This window comes from Balaenoptera borealis, assembly GCF_965194805.1.
Source record: "Balaenoptera borealis genome assembly, chromosome: 13".
Classification (NCBI taxonomy): Eukaryota; Metazoa; Chordata; class Mammalia; order Artiodactyla; family Balaenopteridae; genus Balaenoptera; species Balaenoptera borealis.
The window spans coordinates 102,120,462-102,135,414 of NC_138870.1; the positions used below are offsets into that span (position 1 = coordinate 102,120,462).

General features: G+C 45.3%; 2 long non-coding RNA genes across 2 annotated transcripts in view; both read right to left on the reverse strand.

Annotated features, from left to right (window-relative positions):
* The window catches only part of LOC309608668, a 314,353-nt gene that overhangs the window by 253,817 nt on the left and 45,583 nt on the right, over positions 1–14,953 (reverse strand). The window lies entirely within an intron of this gene.
* LOC309608665 lies at positions 382–14,854 on the reverse strand. Its single transcript, XR_014233051.1, has 3 exons — positions 3,274–14,854; positions 2,997–3,144; positions 382–2,368 (listed from the first exon to the last, which is right to left on the reverse strand). It is a non-coding gene; the product is annotated as an uncharacterized lncRNA (long non-coding RNA).

The window sequence follows — 14,953 nt, forward strand, 5'->3', positions numbered from 1 at the left end:
CAAAGGGCAAAGCTAACGAGCTCAGTGTGGTTTTGTTGACCCGGTGATCCCTCCAGGAGAATCTCAATAGCAGCTAACATTTGCTGCATCCCTGCCGTATCCTAAGCATTTTGCTTGGATTATTTCATGTAATCCTGACAACAGCTTGTGGGCTGCACACTATGATTACACCCATTTGCGGGTGAGAAATCGAGGCCCTAGTCAGCTAAGTCGCTGGCCCAAGGTCGCACAGCTGGTCAACGGTGGAGCCAGGATTTGAACCTGACGTTGGCACCCGCAGATGTTTGCTGATAGAGCACTCGGATGCACTGTTTAATCCGACGCCAGACAGCTCCCACCACCCAGCAGCTCCCACCCATGCAAACCCCGCCCTCCCCATGCCACACCTCTTTTGGATTCAGCACTAAAGGTCCTTTCTGCAGTGGTAAGTTGACCTCTGGAAGGGGAAGTCCCCACTCTCCACTCATTTAGTATAAATGGACCCACCACCCACCCTTTCCGAACAGCTGATGCCACAGCGGCTCCCGACCAGCCGTCACCTCTGGGGTCATCAATTTCTTGGCCACGCATGGAACACTCCAGCTTTTCAGCGAGCTCATGACAAATGCTGTGGGGTTTTCCTCTGGGAGGGCAGGCGCGGGCTCCGGGCACAGACGGGTCACAGGACTGACAGCAGGGTGGCCCCCCACAGAGGAGGCCGTCCCAGGGGGTCCCCTTCCAGCCACCCCGACCAGAGTCGCGGCCTCCCCTGCGGAGCCGGGCGTAATTGGTTCTGCATGGTGTTGTTATGGCTTATGTGGAAATCAGAGCAAAAGAATTCGGTGGGGAAGGCCGCTGTTGGGGACCACATGGCGACTCCCGGCGGACGTCTCCACTAACCTGTTCCCAATTAGGGGCTTGGGGGGCTCCAGGCCTCCCATTTGTTTGTGAAGCGATTTGACCAAATTCTGCCTCAAAATTGGTCAAAGGGGAAGGCCCTTTGTGGAGCCATGTTCATCTTTTCCTTTTTAAGTTTTTTTTTTTTTTTTTTGGCCACACCAGGTGGCTTGTGAGATCTTAGTTCCCCAACCAGGTGAGAAAGAACAAGGTTTCCCAGTCGGGCCGCTATATTGGATTTTATGGGAAGGGTTGGAAAATTGTTAAGCTTTGTCCCTCTGCGCTGGACGGTGCCCAGCAGTCGGGTGGACAGACTGATACTCCCTCAGCTGGAGCTTCCAGATGTGCCTGGCCACCTTGATTCAAGAAAAAGCTAGCTGGAAAATTTGGGGAGAACCAGCATTTTCTTCCCCAGCTTGGGCACCATTTTTGCCATCTACAAAAATACACTTTGCTGTATCTAGGTGGCGCTATTAACAGGACTCTCTCTCTCTCTTTTTCCCTCAAGAATGTTTCCCGGTTTGTTTTTGTCATTTCATATTTTTCCCTACCACCTGGGGAAATCATCAAGCACTCACATTCCTGAAGCAACCTTTCCCACTGCTAGCTAATTAAAATAAACCTCTGTCCAAATTACGACTTGCATATTTTAGGTATCGGTGGAAAGTATTCGTGCATGTTCCCCCACCTTGGATGGACGGCACGTTGCTGGTATTTCTGGGGTGTCTGCTTTGTGCCAGGCACCATGCTAGTTGCCATCTGCGTGTTTGTTTGTTCATGTCGGGCTCTTGTCTACCCTGTGCTGGGGAGCTGTTAGCACTATGTTCTAGATGAGAAAGCCGAGCCCTAGGGCGTCAAGCCACAGCCACAGGGGCTTGGGGACACTGAGATCTGAATACAGGTTTATTTGACTCTAAGTTCTGTGCTGAACACGACGCACACGCTGGGGCTGGAGGAGACACACGTTGGGGACATTCACTTCTGAAGTTCTGTGGGTTCTATTCTAATGTGGAATTCCATGAGCCTCTAACTGACCCTGGAAGTGTGCTCCATGGAAGGGGCCTTGACCTGGGGGAATCAAGGGGGCAGACCTCCCTCCCAATTCGCCCCTACCCCCAACACCACTCTGAGATGTCACTTAGCTTCCAGCCCTCACCCCAAATGGCAGCAACAGTGAAGTCTTCTTCACCTCTCCGGGTGGACCCCAGGACATCAGGCACGAATTAGGAAAAGCCCCCAGCCCCCTCTCCCAATGCAGGGCTTGGCAAATTGGAAAAGCGCGTCGGCTGGCTCTCTGGGTGGGTGTGGTCCCGTGTCCAGGCACACGGCTTGGCCAGCTTGCAGGGGGCGGTGTCCAAGCCACCATTCATCCCTTGGCCTGGCGTCCGTGTGCAGTAAACAGCTTCACACTGCGCAGCACTGACTTTCCTTAGCAAGTACGCCATGAACACAAGTGCACAGGCCATGTGCTCCTGAGCCTGCCATCCCGGGCCTGACGAATGATGACAACAGTGACACGACAAGAAAATAGGTCATACTGATCTGCAGCTACGATGCGTGTGCCAGGCACTGTGCTAATCACGTCTGGTTGTATTAACTCGTTTAATCTGCACCACAGCCCCATGAGGTATGTTCTATTATTGTCCCCATTTGAGAGATGGGGAAACTGAGGTCGTCGTTTGAAAATACAGGGACCATGGGGCCAAGCTTCTTTAAAAAAAAAAATCTGGGAATTCCCTCGTGGTCTAGTGGTCAGGACTCTGCACTTTCACTGCCGAGGGCACAGATTGGATCCCTGGTCGGGGAGCTAAGATCCCGCAAGCTGCATGGTGCGGCCAAAAAGAATGAATGAATGAATAAATAAGTAAATAAATACGCAAATCTGACCCGATCACTCCACTCGGTCCTCTGGGCATCTCTCCGTATAACCTCAGAGCAGGTGGGTGTGGCCCCAAAGCCCTCCATGGTCAGGCTTCTGCCTGTCACCGCAGCCACGTCTGCTCTTGGGCGCCCCTACGTACTCTGCTCCAGTTGTACCGAAACCTCCCACCCCGTGCCTGGGCTGTCGGTCCCACCCGGTCTGCCTGGCAAATACCTCTCCTTCATCTTTCAAAACGTACTTGAGCATCGGTGGTTTTGGTCTCCTTTCAAGAGCGGCTCCCTCCTTCCTTCCTCTGGGTCCTGCCGCTCCCGCTGCATTCCTCTGTCACGGGACACCTTGCAGCTTCTGCGTGTTCGGGGTCCACCTCCTGCAGTCGAGAGTGGGTCCTAGGAGACAGGTGTGGCTGCTGTGAGCAGGGTCCGGCTGTGAGTGTTAGGGAAGGGCCCTGTCCCTCTCTTCCCCGCCCCTGCCCAGCATTCCAGCTTAGGCTCCCGTTGGTGATTCAAACCACGAACCTAATATTTGTGTAAATAGCATCTTTCTACATCTGATGGCTGCAAGATTCTAGCCTGTCTCTTTTCATACTTGTTTGGTGCCCCTGGTGCTTGTGTCCTGGGCGTGTGTGAAATGATCCTGCCGAGGCCTGGGGAGAAAGCACGCAGACACATGAATCTTGCGGACGTTCTGTTCATTTCAGTGAACCCAGAGGCCACGTTCTTGGCAAAGCACCCAGGGAAGGCCTGGTGGGGGATGCTTGGTGAGCACGGGGCCTCAGCCTCCCACTTCCTCCTAGGAGACGTTTTCTGGTTAATGGTGACAGCACTCTGAGTCCAGGGTGGGGGGATTTCTGAGTTGAGAGGAGCCCAAAGTAGGGACCTCTTACACTCCTAAGCACCTCACTCTGAAATTGCAGCATGATTGCCTTCTGTGGCTGCAAAACGTGTGAACTGGTGTAATGCCCAAGTCCCTGGTGCGATTTCTGAATACCACAGGAGCGTGGCATCCTGGGAAGCAACGTCTGGGTGGCACCCACATGCAGGACGCTGTAGCCACGAAGCGCTCACCCAACTGTGGCCACGTGTGGTCGTGCTCACTGGGGCTACAGCTCCTGAGAAACACTGAACTTGGCAGTTCTGCCTATTTTGTGGTCAGTCAGCCTTGGGTGGGAGCAGGGAGGGGGAGTGGCTGAAGAGAAGATGGAAAGAAGTTAATGGATTTAAGAGCTGTTTAGGAGCCCAATTGCCCAGGTGTGGCCGTGGACGACTGTGGAAGACATAGAGAAGAAGGATTCGGAGGAATCTTGAGCTTCTTCCTGGCTTGGGCAGTTGCCTGGTGGACGTGTTTTTCACAGAGGAGGGAGCACAGGAGGCAGGCCAGGTTGGGGTGAAAGCGTGCGTATCGGTCTGCTAGGGCTGTCATCACAAAGTTCTACAGACTGGGGGGCTTAAACAACAGGCATTTATTGTCTTACCATTCTGGAAGCTGGAAGTCCAAGGTCAAGGTAGCAGCAGGGTTGGTTCCTTCTGAGGCCTCTCTCCTTGGCTTACAGATGGGCATCTTCTTCTTGTGTCCTCACATGGTCATCCCTCTGTGTCCTAACCTACTCTTCTTATAAGGATGCCTGTCATATTGGGTTAGGGTCCACCCTAATGACCTCTTTTTAACTGAATCACCTCTCCAAGTGCGGTCACATTCTTTTTTTTTTTTTTAAAGGTAAATGCATTTTTTTTTCTTTTTTAAAAATTTTTATTTATTTTTGGCTGCATTGGGTCTTCGTTGCTGCGTGCGGGCTTTCTCTAGTTGCTGCGAGCAGGGGCTACTCTTTGTTGCAGCATGCAGGCTTCTCATTGCGATACCTTCTCTTGTTGCAGAGCATGGGCTCTAGGCGCGCAGGCTTCAGTAGTTGTGGCACACGGGCTCAGTAGTTGTGGCTCGTCGGCTCTAGAGCGCAGGCTCAGTAGCTGTGGCCCACGGGCTTAGATGCTCCGCAGCATGTGGGATCTTCCCGGACCAGGGATTGAACCTGTGTCCCTGAATTGGCAGGAGGATTCTTAACCACTGTGCCACCAGGGAAGTCCCTGCAGTCACATTCTGAGGTACCGAGGATTAGGACTTCAACAGATCAGTCTTGGGAAGATACAATTCAGCCCATAACAGCATGCATGTAGTTTTAAACAGGTTGAGTCCTGAGAACCACGCAGACACGCAAGCCATGTTGGATGTGTCCTTCTGGGTTGAGAGGGAAGGGCTTGGCTGGAGCTGTGAATTTGGGGGTGGCTGGCAAGGAGATGGTAATTGGGGCCACAGGAGAGGAGGAATCGGTCCAGGAGAGAGAGTGGAGGGAGATGAGAGGAGATTCAGGACCAGCCATCCAGGAACCCAACATGGGAAGGGCGGGTGAAGCTGTGGCCGGTGGGACTGGAGAAGATCCAGGGGAGAGTGGAGTCACAGAAGGGACCCCAAGGAAGGGATTGCTTCAAGGAAGAGGGTGTGGTCATCGTTTTGAACAGCAAGTGCCCTTTTTTCTACCTGACACTCATTCTGTTTCATGTCTCCCACAAGATGGCAGACAGCTTGGGGCAGGGGCTTAGTTTTGCTTTTATCCAAGCCCACTCCCACCCTCGACTCACCCCAGGGCCTGGTTCAGGAATAGAATAAAAATTGAAGTATGGAAATATTCATTTCCAGTTTTCCTTAGGCAGGTGTGAGTTTCTGTTTTCGTGAAATCAGTCTACTCCTGGGAGTTAAAGGTGAATAAACGTGTCCTCTAGTGGCAAGAGGCTTGTGTACCACCCCCCCACCCCAAGGCAATCTTGTGGCAGCAAATGACTGTGAGCTAAAATGAAACACCCAGATGTGCTGTTCGACTTGGAAGGGGGGAAAAAAAAAACCCGGCTGTGCTCACTGTGGCTTTGTTTGGTCTTTAAACATTGATTGGTCAAAGTGAATGATGCTTTCCAGATGCTCCGGTTTCCCCCAGCCAGGAGTCCGGCTGGCCAGCTGGGCCCCGCTGCGGGCCTCTCCTTCAGCCCAGCCTCCAGTGCAGCCGGACAGCCTTCCTCAGGCCCGGCTTCCACCCGCCTGGCTAGAGCTGTGGGGCTGTGGCCTCGCTTCCTGCTGCGGGGGGGGGGGGGGCTGGGCAGATGGTCCCCAAGGACCCTTCCAGCTCTAACAGGCAACAGTTGTGTGTCTTCCGGGCCGGCAACTGCCTCGGAATCAAAGTCAGGCATCCGAGGACCCCCGCAGGGTGAGCGGTAATGAGGCCCTTTATTTACAAAGGGTTTCGTGATCTTCCGAGACGCCACCCCACACGTCCGCCCCGAGCTGCCCGCCCAGCCTCAGCGCTCTGGGCACAGCTGCCTGGGTAACCCACTCCCGGTGACGTCAGCCCCGCGCCTGCCCCGCCTCTGAGCTGCTGTCGTTTGGAGTTTATCACACTTTGACGTGAATCCATGAACAGGCTTCTTCTCCTAGAGTAACTATTTGCCTCGGATTCTAATACTTGAACAAGCTGGTGAGACGCCTATGTTAGAATTTCTTTTAAACTTTTCATTTCAAAATAAATATAGATTCACAGGAAATTGCAAAAGTAACACAGAGAGACATTTCTGCTTCTGGAGTAGATGTACTTTTCCCTATTCCTCCCACTAAGTACAACTAAAAACTCTGAATGTTTTATATAAAACAAATAGAAGGGGCTTCCCTGGTGGCACAGTGGTTGAGAATCTGCCTGCCAATGCAGGGGACACGGGTTCGAGCCCTGGTCTGGGAAGATCCCACATGCCGCGGAGCAACTGGGCCCATGAGCCACAATTACTGAGCCTGTGCATCTGGAGCTCGTGCTCCGCAACAAGAGAGGCCGTGACAGTGAGAGGCCCGCGCACCGCGATGAAGAGTGGCCCCCACTTGCCGCAACTAGAGAAAGCCCTCGCACAGAAACGAAGACCCAACACAGCCAAAAAGAAATCAAGAAATAAAGAAAGAAAGAAGCTTTCATTAAAAAACAAAACAAAACAAAACAAAAAACAAATAGAAGAAGATTCTGAAAGGTGGAGAGAAACAGGTGGGCTGACTAGGGACCTTAGGACCCAAGGAATTGCACAGTGGCAAGTTCCCTGGGTTTTCTTTTGCCTCATACATCCTAGACTTAGAGGAGGAGAAGCTGGCATTTAAAAATGCCAAGAGGCACAGACAAACAAAAACCTTCTCTTTCTGGCCAAAAGACCAGGAAAGGGAAGCCCAGCAAGACAGCAAACTTTTAGACAATAACTACCCTACTTTAGCTAAACACACAGAAGAAAACACGGCCCCGCCCACACCCACACCACACTGTAATGAGGTGTCCCAACATCCCCACTGGGCTGGTGTCAGAGGAGGCTGAGTGGGAAGCCAGGACTTTCATCCCTACCAGCTGGAAACGAGGCCCGTCTCCCGTGGTGCCCGTAGAGACACGTGGGGAGTCCAGACCTCTACCCCAGCCTGGCGGTAACAAGGCATCTCTCCTCCTCCCCACAGGATTTTGTCAGAGGAGGACTGGTAGAGAGTCAGGTCTTTCACCTTGGCCTGATAACAAGGTCACCCCTCCCCCAACCCCATGTCTACAGGTGAGGAGAAGAAACAGCCCTTCTGTCCCTCCAAGCCAGGGAGTTTTCAGGGAAGGCTTAGTGGGGAACCAGAACTCCCACTTCTACCCAGCGGTAATAGGAGCACCTCTACCATGGGTGCCAGTGAAGGCCAGCTGGGAAACCAGGACTTCTATCTCCATCTGGCAAGAATGAGGCCCAGCCCACGCCACCCCTTCCAGAGCAGAGTAAGAGGAAACCAGCTGAAACAGAAGGTTTAAATAAGATCCCAAATCTCATCTGCAATATGAGAATGTCCAGGTTTCAAATGAAAGTCACTCAGCATACCAAGAACCAGAGAGATCTAAAACTGAATGAAAAGAGATGATAAATAGAGACCAAACCTGAGATGACAGAGATGTTAGATTATCCGACAAAGATTTCAAAGCACCCATGATAAAAATGCTTCAACAAGCAATTATGAATATGCTGAAAACAAATGAAAAAATAGAAAGTCTCAGCAAAGAAATAGAAGATATAAAAAGGAAAGGATCTGTGAGCTGGAAGACGACAATAAAAAGTACTCAGTATGAATAACTGAGAGACAACAGACAGGAAAAAAATGAACAGAGCCTTGGGGACCCATGGGACTATAACAAAAGATCTAATATTCGTTACATCAAGTCCTGGGAAGAGAAGAGAGAGAGGGTGGAGCTGAAATAATAACTGAAAACTTCCCTAATTTGACAAGAGATGTCAACTTATACATTCAGGAAGCTGAGCAAATTCCAAATATGATAAACCCAAAGAAATCCACACCAAGACGCATCGTAGTCAAAACTCTGAAAACTAAAGACAAAGAAAAAAATCTTGAAAGCAACAAGAGAGAAATGACACTTTACCAACAGGAGAAACAATTCAAATTATAGCAGATTTCTCATCAGAAATCATGGAGGTCATTAGGAAGTAGCACGACTTTAACAGGGGCTGGAAGAAAAAATTCAGAATTCTATACTCAGAGAAAATATTCTTTAGAAATTAAAGGAAAACCAAGACATCTTCAGTTGAAGGAAAACTAAGAGAACTTTTTGTCAGTAGACCTATCTTAAAAGAATTGCTAAAGAAATTTTTGTAAACAGAAAGGAAACGAGGAACCTTGGAACATCAGGAAAGTGAGAAAAAGTATAGGAAAATACAATAGGTTTTCATTCTCCTCTTGAGTTTTCTAAATTATGTTTGACATTGAAGAAAAATTGTAACACTGTCTGATGTGGTTCTAAATATATGTAGAGGAAATATTTAAGACAACCGTAAACGGAAAGAGTAAAGGAACCTAAAGGGAGATGAGATTTCTATACTTCACTCCAACTGGTAAAATAACACCAATAGACGGATAAGTTATGTATACATAATGCAATACCTAGAACAACTACTAAAATAGTTATATAAAGAAACACTGTACATAAGCAAAAATGGAATTCTAAAAAAGTTCAGTTAACCCACAAAATGACAGGAAAAAGAAAACAGAAAAACAAAAAATAGAACAAATATAAAACAAAAAACAAATTGGCAGACTTCAGCCCTAACATATCAATAATTACATTAAATGTAAATGGTCATTTACCATTTAAGGACAATTGAGAGACAGAAATTGACAATTAAAAAAGGGGAATAGGCAGAGTGAATTTTAAAGATGACCCAACTATGTGCCATCTACAAGAAATCCATGTACAATAGCACAGGCAGCTTAAAAGCAAAAGGGTAGGAAAGATATATCATGCAAAGATTAATTTAAAAAATCATATGGTTATATGAATATCAGATGAAGTAGACTTCAGAGCAAGGCAAATTGCTAGAGATAGAGATTATATAATGATAAAAGGGCAAATCCACTAACAAGAGAGACATACCAATCCTAAATGTGTATGCATCAAAGAACAGACTTGCAAAATATGTGAAACAAAAACTGATAGAATTGAGAGGAAAAATAGATAACTCTACAGTTACATCTGGAGACTTCAACATTCCTCTCTCAACAATTGATAGAACAACTAGACGGAATGTCAACAAAGATATAGAAGAACTCAACAATACTATCAACTAACATGGTCTAAACAACATTTAGAGAACACCCCAGCCAGCAATAGCATAACACACATTTTTTTAACTGTCAGAGAACATATACCAAGATAGACCATATCCTGGGCCATAACACAAAACCTCAAAAAAAATTAAAAGAACTGAAATTATACAGTGTGTTCTCTAATCACAATGGAAGCCAACCAGAAATTCATAACAAAAAGATAACAGGAAAATCTCCAAACACTTGGAGACTAAACAACACACTTCTAAATAACCCATGGGTCAAAGAGGAAGTCTCAAGGGAAGTTAAAAAATTATATTGAGCTGAATCAAAATCAAAATACACTGTATCAAAATTTGTGAGAACAGCTAAAGCAGTGCTGAGAGGAAAGTTTATAGCACTAAATTCGTACATTAGAAAAGAGGGGGGACTTCCCTGGTCGCGCAGTGGTTAAGAATCTGCCTGCCAGTGCAGGGGACACGGGTTCGAGCCCTGGTCCGGGAAGATCCCACATGCCGCAGAGCAACTAAGCCCGTGTGCCACAACTACTGAGCCTGTGCTCTAGATCCCACGAGCCACAACTGCTGAGCCCACGCGCCTGGAGCCTGTACTCCGCAACAAGAGAAGCCACCGCAATGAGAAGCCCACGCACCGCAATGAAGAGTAGCCCCGGCTCACTGCAACTAGAGAAAGCCGCGTGCAGCAACGAAGACCCTAAGTAGCCAAAAATAAATAGATAAAATAAGTGAAAGAAAGAAAGAAAGAAAGAAAGAAAAGAGGGAAAGTGTTAAATCAATAATCTAAGAGTCCACCTGAAGATTCTATGAGAGGAAGGGCAAAAAAAAAAAAAAAAAAAACCCAAAGCAAGTAGAATGAAGGAAATAATAAAGAGCAAAAATCAATGAAATTGAAAATAGAAGAAAGTAGAGAAACTCTATGAAACAAAGAGCTGCTTGTTTGAAAAGATAAAACTGACAAACCTAGCAAGACTGACAAATTGAAAAAAGAGAACCTACACGAGTTACCAAAATCTGGAATGAAATAGGGAATATCATGACAGACTCTGCAGACATCTAAAGGATAATAAGGGAATTCTAGGAGCAACTCTACACACATAAACTTGGCACTTTAGATGAAATGGGTTATCTTCTCCAAAAACTCATGCTATCACAACTCCCCCAATATGAAATAGATAATTTGAAGAGCCCTATAACTATTTAGGAAATTGAATTCGTGAGTTTAAAACTCCTTAAAAAAGAAGCCTCCAGGCCCAGATGGTTTTACTGAAAAATTCTACCAAGTATTTAAAGAAGAATTAATATTAATTCTACACAATCTCGTCCAGAAAATAGAAGGAGGAACACTTCCCAATTCATTTTATGAAGTTAATATTATCTTGATATCAAAACAAGATAAAAACAGTACAATAAAAAATGAAACAAAAAACTACAGACCAAAATCCCTCATGCAAAAATCCTTAACAAAATACTAGCAAGTAGAGTTTAACAACATATAAAAAGAATTATACCCCATATCCTGAGTCTCACACCTATGAAAAATTAATTCAAAATGAATAACAAACTTAAATGTAAAACATAAAACTTTTAGAAAAAACATAGGAGAAAATCTTTGGGATCTAGGACTAGACAAAGAGTTCTCAGAGTTGACACCAAAAGCATTATTCAGAAAAGGAAAAATTCATAAATTTGACTCAACAGAATTTTAAAATTTTCCTCTTTGAAAAACCCTGTTAAAAAGCTGAAAAGACAAGTTACAGACTGGAAGAAAAATTTGCACACCACATATCCAACAAAAGACTGGTATCTAGAATGTATCAAGAATTCTCAAAACTCAACAGTAAAAAAACCCAAACAATTCAATTAGAAAATGGAAAAAAGGGACTTCCCTGGTGGCATAGTGGTTAAGAATCCACCTGCCAGTTCAGGGACACAGGTTCAATCCCTGGTCTGGGAAGATCCCACATACCGCAGAGCAACTAAGCCTGTGCGCCACAACTACTGAGCCTGCACTCTACAGCCAGTGAGCCACAACTACTGAGCCCGTGTGCCACAACTACTGAAGCCTGCTCACCTAGAGCCCATGCTCTGCAACAAGAGAAGCCACTGCAAATGAGAAGCCCGTGCAGCGCAACGAAGGCTAGCCCCTACTCGCCACAACTAGAGAAAGCCCCTGCACAGCCAAAAATAAAATAAAATAAAATAAAAAAATTTATTTTAAAAAATGGAAAAACAACATGAGGAGACATTTCACAAGAAAATATACAGAAGACAAATAAGTACATGAAAAGATGTTCGACATCATTAGCCACTAGGAAAATGCAAATTAAAACCATAGTGGGATGGTTCACTACATACCTATAAAAATGGCTAAAATAAAAAAGAGCGACAACACCAAATGTTGGTGAGGATGAGGAGAAATTGGATCACTCACATATTGCTGATGGGAATGTAAAATGGTACAGCCACTCTGGAAAACAATTTGGCTGTTTTCTAAAAAATTAAATATTCAAATACCATATGCCCCAACAGTTGTCTTCCTGGATATTTATTCCAGAGAAATGAAGATTTCTGTTCACAGAAAAACCTGTACACCAATGTTTATAACACCTTTATTCTTAATGGCCAGAACCTAGAAACAGCCCAGATGTTCTTCAACCTTCTCTGAGCATGTTCACTGTCAGTCTATGTGGATGATCTTTATCAGGTTGAGAAGTTCCTTTTCCTTCCTGTTTAGATTGCTGAGATTTTTATCATAAGTGGATGTTGAATTTGTCAAATGCTTTTATATATATATGTGTATATATATATATACATATATATAAAAATGATTATATGGCTTATGTCAATGTAGTGAATTATATTGATTAATTTTTAAATGTTAAATGTATCTTGTATTTCTGTGATAATTCCAACTTGGTCATGATGCATTATACTTTTTATATATTACTGGATTTGATTTGATAGTATATTGTTAAGAATTTTTGTGTCTATATACATGAGGGATATTGAGCTGCAATTTCCTTTTCTTGTAGTGTCCTTATCTGGTTTGGTAAGAGAGTAATGGGTTGAGAAGTATTCATTCCTTTTCTATTTCCTGAAAGAGTTTGTATAAAATTGATATTATTGTTTCCTTAAATGTTTGATATAATTCACTTATTAATCTTTGAATCTTCCCTCTAACCCTCAATCCCTCTGTCAATATGGTAGGTACTTAGTACATGTGGAATGAATAAATTTGTGCTTCTAGACCAAGGGTTGCAAGTTCAGATGGCTTCAAGACTGGGCCAGTAACAGAAATAGGTGAAACAGCTGAGTACTATAGGGAGTGGTGGGGTCTGTGGCTAAAAAGCAAAACATTCAAATTCAAACTTTATCTACAAATAACAAATGCTGGAAAAGTGTGTGGAGAAAAGGGAAGCCTCCTACACTGTTGGTGGGAATGTAAATTGGTGCAGCCACTATGGAAAACTGTATGGAGGTTCCTCAAAAAACTAAAAATAAAGTTGCCATATGATCCTGCAATCCCACTCCTGGGCATATATCTGGAGAAAACCATAATTAGAAAAGATACATGCACCTCAATGTTCATTGCAGCACTATTTACAATAGCCAGGACATGGAAACAACCTCAATGTGCATCAACAGATGAATGATAAAGAAGCTATAGTGCATATATACAATGGAATGCTACTTAGCCATAAAAAGAATGGAATAATGCCATTTGCAGTAACATGGATGGACCTAGAGATTATCATACTAAGTGAAGTAAGTTAGACAAAGGTAAGTATCATATGATATCACTTATATGTGGAATCTAAAATATGACACAAATGAACTTATCTACGAAACAGAAAGAGACTCACAGACATAGAGAGCAAACTTGTGGTTGCCAAGGGGGAGGGGGTTGGGAGAGGGACACACTGGGAGTTTGGGATTAGCAGATGCAAACTATTATATATAGGATGGATAAACAACAAGGTCCTACTGTATAGCACAGGGAACTCTATTCAATATCCTGGGTAAACCATCATGGAAAAGAATATGAAAAAGAATATATATATGTATAACAATCACTTTGCTGTACAGCAGAAATGAACACAACATTGTAAATCAACTATACTTCAAAAATATAAATTTTTTAGAAAACAAATTCAAACTTTAAAAAACTTATCTGTGGATCTTGCCTGTAGACCTTTGGTTTGCAACCCGTATAAACACTTCTAATTCCATATTTTCTTAAGACATGGAGATGACGGTAGAGGACAGAGTATGAGCTGAATCATACTGAGAAATTTAAAATGTATAGATGTGGCTCTGTTTGGTGCTCTCCTCACATTGACTCACCCTCTTACCTTGCCTCATTTCTCGTCTCTCTCACTCTTACTACCCTGGGATTGCAGGCTTCCAATAAAGCATGAGCATGTTTAGAAAGAAAGTTGGGGAGGGGCAAGTTATGACACCATGCAGCCATTGCCCAGCAAAGTGTTAGGGACTTATCTAAAGGGATAGAGAGATAAGAAATGCCTGGTGATGTTCTTATCAATCCAGGCCCAGCTAGGATTCTTGCTGGCAGTGTAAAGTGTTGGGGCAGCATTTCTTGGCTAGCCAGCCACAAGTGCACATGAGCTGGAATTCTCTCTCTTGGTGCCTTTGCTCACACACCCCCAGGGTTTGGGGGGCAGATTCATTGAGAAGAGGTCACAGTACTTGTAGTCATTCATTCCTAGGCTGCTGGAGCGACTCTCCCCTGTCTCTTCATCTTCTGAGTCTGACTCATAGAAAGGGTCAATCCACAAACTTTGGCTGCGTGTCTGTCCCGGGCGGGGCCGTGTGCTGGGTGCTCAGAATGGAGCCAGACACAGCCCTGCCCAGGACAACTCAGGACTGGGTATCATCAACATAAAGACTAGAAACCATCAAAGAAAAACATGATGGAATAAACTCATGCTCTGTTTCTAAAAGGAAGGAAATGTGTTCTACATTTTGGAAATCTTTCCATTCAACACTGTCAAAATAAAGAAGCAAAGGCTTGTTGCTGGAAGGGATAAGCTTCAAAACTGGGGAAAAATAGCTCATGTGGGGACTGGCTTTGTTCCAAACACGCTTGATCAATGAGTGGTTACTGCGTGGTGTTTTTTTTTTTTTTTTTAATTTTATTTATTTATTTATTTATTTATGGCTGTGTTGGGTCTTCGTTTCTGTGCAAGGGCTTTCTCTAGTTGCGGCGAGCGGGGGCCACTCTTCATCGCGGTGCGCGGGCCTTTCAGTATCGCGGCCTCTCTTGTTGTGGAGCACAGGCTGCAGATGCACAGGCTCAGTAGTTGTGGCACACGGGCCTAGTCGCTCCGCGGCATGTGGGAATCCTCCCAGACCAGGGCTCGAACCCGTGTCCCCTGCATTGGCAGGCAGATTCTCAACCACTGCGCCACCAGGGAAGCCCCTGCGTGGTGTTTTTAAAGGGAGTTAAAATGTTGTCCTACTAGAGCACAGAGGGTCATAGGACACCATGGCCCCTAATTTTAAGTCTTGG